Raw genomic sequence first — 6,517 nt, 5'->3', positions numbered from 1 at the left:
CGACACCCCCCCCCATCCCCACCCCCGCCATAGGCCGCGAGCGCTCCGTCGCCGTCCCCCCTACACACCATCCTTCTCTCGGCCCACAAGCCAGGCGCTCGGGCTGGGCCTTGCTGGGAACGACCAGTCCTCCGAGCCCTGCCTCTCTTACCGTTCAGGCCGCGGCTCCAGCAGCCCCCGCCGGCCACACACGCTTCCTGGTCCGGCCTCCCCGGGGCGGAGCACGCCAGACTCAGCCGCCCCCGACAGCGGAGCCGTTGCAGGACCCTCTCCGGCCTTCCTTTTCTGCTGTTTTAGAGGGGCTTTCCTTCCTTTTCCGTCTCCCCTTTCTAGCCCGGTCCCTTAGGCATGTTTACTCAGAAGTAAATCTCAGAGGAGTCAAGGGGATTTACTCCTAGGTAAGCGAGCTGGGTTGAGCAGCAGCGGGATCCTGGAGCGTGTTTACTCAGAAGGAAGTCCCACTTGTGGACCCCTTGCGATCGTTTCGGGCTGCACCCGGCCCCCCGTGTCTGTTTACTCGGAAGTCAGCCCCCCCTATGTTGAGTGGGACCTGCTCCCATGTTAAATGCAGCCTTGCTCTGTTGCTTCTTTAAGGGATTTTCCTCATCTTTTTTTCTATCCCGTGTCCAGTGATTCTGGGACTTGAAATATGGTACATTCCTGTTGGCTAGGATAGAGGATCTTTCTTCCAGATGTGCTAATAATTTTTGTGAGGGTAAGGAGGGCTGTTTTCCTGTTTGCTTTACAGGAAGGAGCAATCAAACACGGCAGAATTCTCTTCGAATTGCTTTAATGTAGTATGCTGAATTGGTTTTGTAATATCCATTTTTGAAAATCCAATAAAACAAAGGAAGACATTGTGAATAAGAATTGTTTATACATGAGATTGCCATCATACATGTGATAAAGCAGGCTGTGCCACAAGAGCTTCTGTCATCAATCCTGCAATTTTTATGCCCAACCAAAATCAATGGGTGCAGATTAGAGTAATTCTACATAGGACTGCGCTACGAGTTGTTAGGGTGCTATAAGCATCCTTTTTGGTTTTACTCTGAATATTGTGCTAGGAAATATTTTTTATGGTAGGAAGCAGTTCTTGATACTAGAAATCGCAGTTATTTCAGTGCTACAAACAGCATAGATTAGCACAGAAACTGGGGACTTTAAAAGATGAAACTGATCAACTGTTTAATTTTTCAAATTAATAATTGGTTTTGATACATGGGTGTAATGTGTTTTGTATGAATCTCTTGTGAACTGCCCTAAGCCCACCTGCAGGGAGGGCAGTATACAAAACCTAATATATCTGGTAATATAATACAATTACTATAGTAATAAATTACTAATTAATTACAACCTAATATAATAAATAAATAAAAGCACATAGTACAGGCTTCAGTTGCCCTGTCTCAACCAGTCAAGAGAGAAATCCAGAAGTTAGACTTCAAAATATTCAAAGCATTTTAAGTAATATTTACAACAATCCTGTAAGGCAGGTCAATATTATCATGCATATTTTGAATTTCAGGGTTCAGTAACAGCGGCTTTGTTCAAGACTGTCCTATGTGATTAGTGAATGCTGAATCAAGTCTCAAGGTTTTTCTGTATACCACCGTACCGGAAAGAATAGGGCACCATCAGTAGATTCAGCTACTAAGTCAATGCTTATGATGTGTTTAGATAAAAATACAAATATGTTCATGTTACATAATGCTAAATATTACATCAGCAGCAGATTACAGCTAGACTGCCTCAAAGGTTATTGAGTATTAATATCTGGAAGCAGATTCCCTGTTCGAAACCACAGATTTTGGAGCAATCCTCTTCTGATTTGAGCTTAACCCTTTCCTGAATGTAGCAAAGGATTTTGATACTGGAGGCAGGTTATATTGACTCTGTTTAATTCTGTTTTTGTGGAACAATTCCCTTCCCTGTACTGTGAATCATTCCCATTTATGAAATATAGTACCCCTACTATGACCTACAGGAGCTGCGGTGGCTCAAGTGGTTAAGACGCTGAACTGCAGGCTGTGGAAGGTCAGTAGTTCAGCAGCTCGAGACCTGGGTGCCGCATGATGGAGTGAGCTCCCATCTCTAGTTCCAGCTCCTGCCAACCTAGCAGTTCAAAAGCAAGAAATTGCAAGTAGATAAATAGGGACCACTTCGGTGGGAAGGTAACAGCGTTCGGTGCGCCTTGGTGTTTAGTCATGCCGGCCACATGACCACGGAAACGTCTTCGGACAGCGCTGGCTCTTCGGCTTTGAAACGGAGATGAGCACCGCAACCCTAGAGTCGGATTCGACTGGCTTTCGAGCAAGGGAACCTTTACCTTTTTACTATGACCTACACAAAGCAATTACAGTTCCTTGCAGGTTTAAATACACTGTTCATCTTCCTTTTGCAGTTCCATCAGAGATTGGGGGTAATCCACATTTACACTGATTTGACTGTTTACTGTTTTCATTGGATTCTGTTTTCATCTGTAGTCTACAAAGTAACACAGCTATGTCCTTTTCTCAATTCCACACACTGCTGCAGCATTTTATCTATGGGCCCTTATAGCCTCTGCTTGGAATACTTCCCCTGCCCCCCCTTCCCAGTTTATGTCCTTGTGCATATATTTCTGCCAACTGAACATTTATGTATCTCACAAAGTGGGCTTGGGCTCAAAAAAAGCTTATGACAATGATAAATATGTTTAAGGTGCCACAAGAATCTTTGTTGTGTTATCAGCAATCAAGTCATTCATTTTGGTAAAAAGTGCAGATGCAGTGAAGTGAACAAGGAGCCTTGGATTGGGAATGCTGACACTGCAAAAGAGAAATATTCTACTGCTGAACAGCCCCGTAGCTAAGGACTTTTTAGGGAGGGGGCCTGGGGGAGGCCACCTACTAATTCAATCAAAGGCTCCAGGGCAAGGGCTGCAGCTTCCCTCTGTCCCCCACCTCCCCTCATGCAAGGGCAGGCTTTCCCTGCGGAGCGTACAGGTCCAGCTCCCTCCCTCCCCAAGGAGCCCCAGTGCCTCTTCCTGCAGCACAGCACCCGGGGCAGCCTCTGAAACAACTGCCCTTGTCCTCCCTGCCAACAGGTTGACAGGCAATCAGGGGGTGTTGGGGTAGGGGAGCTGAGGCTCAGGAAGGGGCCCCATAAAAACTGCTAGGGGGTTGGACCCTGTTGGCCCCGCGTTAGCTACGAGCCTGCTGCTGAAGCTCCAGCGGAGGTATACCGCTGCAGTTTGAGACACAGTCCCTGACTGTTCCTGTTTTCCAGTACTCTGGGCACTGCAACCCACACTCTTGCAGCCTTTTCTATCTATGGACAGGTGCTGAAAATCCATAAGGTTTTTTCTCCAGTGCCTTTAGCAGGCAAAATAAGTCTTGTAGGATCAAACTAAGGCCTATCAGTCTTTGGTCTCAGCCAGTGAGATACTTGTAGAAAAAGGACAGGAAGGTAATGCTCATGCCCCTGCATTGCTTCCCCTCCTAATATCTTGTACTACCTCTGAACATGACAGATCTTGCAACCATCAAGGATAATTTTGCTAAGAGAAACATACTTAGTTCTCACTGTGGTGGTAAACCTGTGTCTGGGCTGAACTACTTTAGTCTGCAGGTAAAGACTCATATGGTTGCATGCTCTGGTTTTTTAAAAACTCCCCTCACAGAGAAAACCAGCATATCATGGAGAATGGTGCAAACCTATGCTGAGTTGCTCCTGACTCAGTCCATTGACTTTGGTTGGCTTAGAGAGGAATAACTATGCATATTGATTGCACTCATAAACTTGGCCAACTAGTCTTGACATGTTCTATGTAGATGGACTTTTTAATTATTGTTGTTGTTCAGTCACACAGTCGAGTCCGACTCTTCGCGACCCCATGGACCAGCTCCCGCCAGGCCCTCCTGTCTCCCGCTGTCCTCTGAAGTTGGCTCAATTTCATTTTCGTTGCGTCGATGACACTGTCCAACCATCTCATCCTTTGCCGTCCCCTTCTTCTTTGATCTTCAATCTTTCCCAGCATCAGGGTCTTCTCCAGTGAGTGCTCCCTTCTCATTTGGTGGCCAAAGTATTTGAGCTTCAGTTTCATTATCTGGCCTTCCAGGGAACAGTCAGGGTTGATTTCTTTTAGGATTGACTGATTTGATCTTCTTGCAGTCCAAGGGACTCTCAAGAGTCTTCTCCAGCACCATAGTTCAAAAGAATCTATTCTTCGGCGCTCGGCCTTCCTTATAGTCCAACTCTCGCAGCCATACATGACTACTGGGAATACCATAATACCATTTATTTATTCATGCTTTCAATTTAATACCCCGCTCTAATCCCATAGTTGGGGTCTCTGAGCGGCTTACAAGTTTTTCTTGGTGCTAACCACCGTTTCTGTTCCTAGCTACGGGCACAATGTATATAGGGGAGGGACATCCTACCAGCACCCCCTCTGTGGTGGCATGTCATGATGTTCTTTCTGTCGGGGCAGTTCGGCTTGGTCAGACGGGACTCGGGACTTGGCGGAAGTGTCTTGTCTCTGGCGTTCGGTGGTGGTGCGCTCTTCCCAGACACGCGGCTTCGCCTGCTTCCGGCCCAGCTATGTCCTTTCCGGCCATAATAATATACCATTATTATTATTATTTACATTTATAGACTGCCTTTTCCAAAGGGCTCAGGGCAGTGCACAATCAGTTAAAATAAATAGAATAATTTAATTTTAATTTACAATAAAACCAACTGGACTTAACGATGGCATAAAACTGCGCTTCACTCCCTTCCTCCGGGCAGATCAGGGACTGGTCATGGAGGAGGCCATGATGAGAGCCACAGTGTGGGCCTTTGCTGTCCTCAACCCTAGGCCTGGGAGGACATCTCTGTTTTACACACCCTGCGGAACTGAGCAAAGTCCCATAGGGCATGGATGTCACCAGACAGAGAGTTCCACCAGGCCGGAGCCAGGGCCAAAAAGGTCCTGGCTCTAGTTGAGGACAGCTGGACATCTTTTGGGCCACAGGTTTTCAGCTTCTAAGCGCAAGGCTCTTTGGGGGACATACCGGGAGAGGTGGTCCTGCAGGTACGCTGGTCCCAGACTGTTAAGGGTCTTAAAGGTCAGAACCTTGAAGCAGATCCAGTACTCAACTTGCAGCCAGTGCAGCTGGCAAAGCACAGGTTGAATGTGTGTAGACAGTGGGGCACTTGTAAGTACCCTTGCCGCTGTGTTCTGGACAAGCTGTAGTTTTGTATAGTGAAGCTTTCACATGTGAGTTCCCGATCACAGTCTACTTGATATTCTTGATGAGAACTAAGACATATGCTCCATTAATAGTATTGTGCCTAAGAGAATAACCTCTGAACCAGGAAATCCAGTGTTTAAATTTCACCTGACGGAGCAATCTAAAACAAGCCTCAAGCCACTCCACCTTCCCCTAGCTTTGCAATACTGGGATAATAATTGTAATCTACCTTATAGTGTTGCAAGAATGTCTATGGCAGGCTATAGACAGTATTCCCCCCCTCCCAGATATTTGAAGGTGGCCTGAAAGAAGAAATTGCTGTTCCAGGTGTGGACGCTCATCCACTTTCACCTCTGGTGAAAAGTGTTTCCGGGGTTTTATTTTGCTTTTTAAAACGGCAAAACCCGTTTGACCAGAAGCGACAGTGGGGAAATATGTGTGGGCAATGCAGGCGTCAAGTTGGAAGAACTGGCGCCCTTGTCAGGCAGAAGGCCCACCTCCAAGTAGGTATGCTAGGTTGATCTTGCAGTGACAGCCTGGAGGCAGTGAGTCAGTCGGAGCGTCAGAGACTGGCACTTTGCTGCCTCCTCCAGGCGCTCTTCTGGATGCACCCAAAGGCTCCAGCGGCCCTTTCCCGCGCCTTTTAGATTGGGGCAGCTGCGGGGCTAAAAGACTTGTCTGAAAATGGCACACTTCGGTCTTCGGAGCCATTGTGAGGGGAAGAAGGGAACCGCCAGGGGCGAGGAGGACAGAGTCCGGGGCGGGGGGAGGCGGCTGGCGTCTGCGACTGGGACGGGGCAAGGAGGCGCGATGCGTACCCCAGCGCCCCTGAACTCCCGCCACCTGCCTCGAGGGCGGCCTGCAGAGCCGCTCGCCCGCCACTTTCCGGTTTCTTACAGCCTTGGCCTGCCTCAGCTTGAAGTCAAGCTTTTCCGGAGCGCTCCTCGTCAGCTGTTCTTCTGCGGCTATTTGGACGAGCTCCCAAAAAGGAGCTCCTTTGCCAGTGCCAGGCGGCGGCCTCGCTCACTGTCAGCAGCCGCACTACCCAGCCGCCTCCTTCGCCGCCCTGTCTGCGTGCGCGCGCCCTTCCCTTTCCCGTCTCCAAGCGAGGAAGCGCCGCCTCCCTCCCACCCACGGCCTGGCGGGGGGCGGAGGGGCTGGGCTGCGTCCGGGAGGCAGCGCCGCGCTCCTTCCATGGTAGTCGCCTGGCCCGTGGCTGGCATGCTGCAGCCGCCGGCGGGGTGGCGGCATGGCGACCTGGAAACGGGACAGCCGGCTCACCGCGCTGCAGCGGTTCA

General features: G+C 49.1%; 1 protein-coding gene across 2 annotated transcripts in view; it reads right to left on the bottom strand.

Annotated features, from left to right (window-relative positions):
• LOC107123741 (A-kinase anchor protein 17B-like) overlaps positions 1–216 on the bottom strand; it is a 15,096-nt gene extending 14,880 nt beyond the window's left edge. Inside the window, exon 1 of one of the 2 annotated variants that reach the window (XM_015427078.1) lies at positions 152–216. The gene's annotated coding sequence lies outside the window, so the exon portion shown is untranslated. The remainder of the gene's footprint in view (positions 1–151) is intronic. The other variant, XM_015427079.1, reaches the window with a different exon arrangement.
• Between the last annotated feature and the right edge of the window lie 6,301 nt (positions 217–6,517).

The sequence above is a fragment of the Gekko japonicus genome, unplaced genomic scaffold (genome assembly GCF_001447785.1).
Source record: "Gekko japonicus isolate JY-2015 unplaced genomic scaffold, Gekko_japonicus_V1.1 scaffold425, whole genome shotgun sequence".
NCBI classification, from domain to species: Eukaryota; Metazoa; Chordata; class Lepidosauria; order Squamata; family Gekkonidae; genus Gekko; species Gekko japonicus.
Note: the sequence above shows the minus strand (reverse complement) of the source record. Positions and strands in the feature narration are given on the sequence as shown.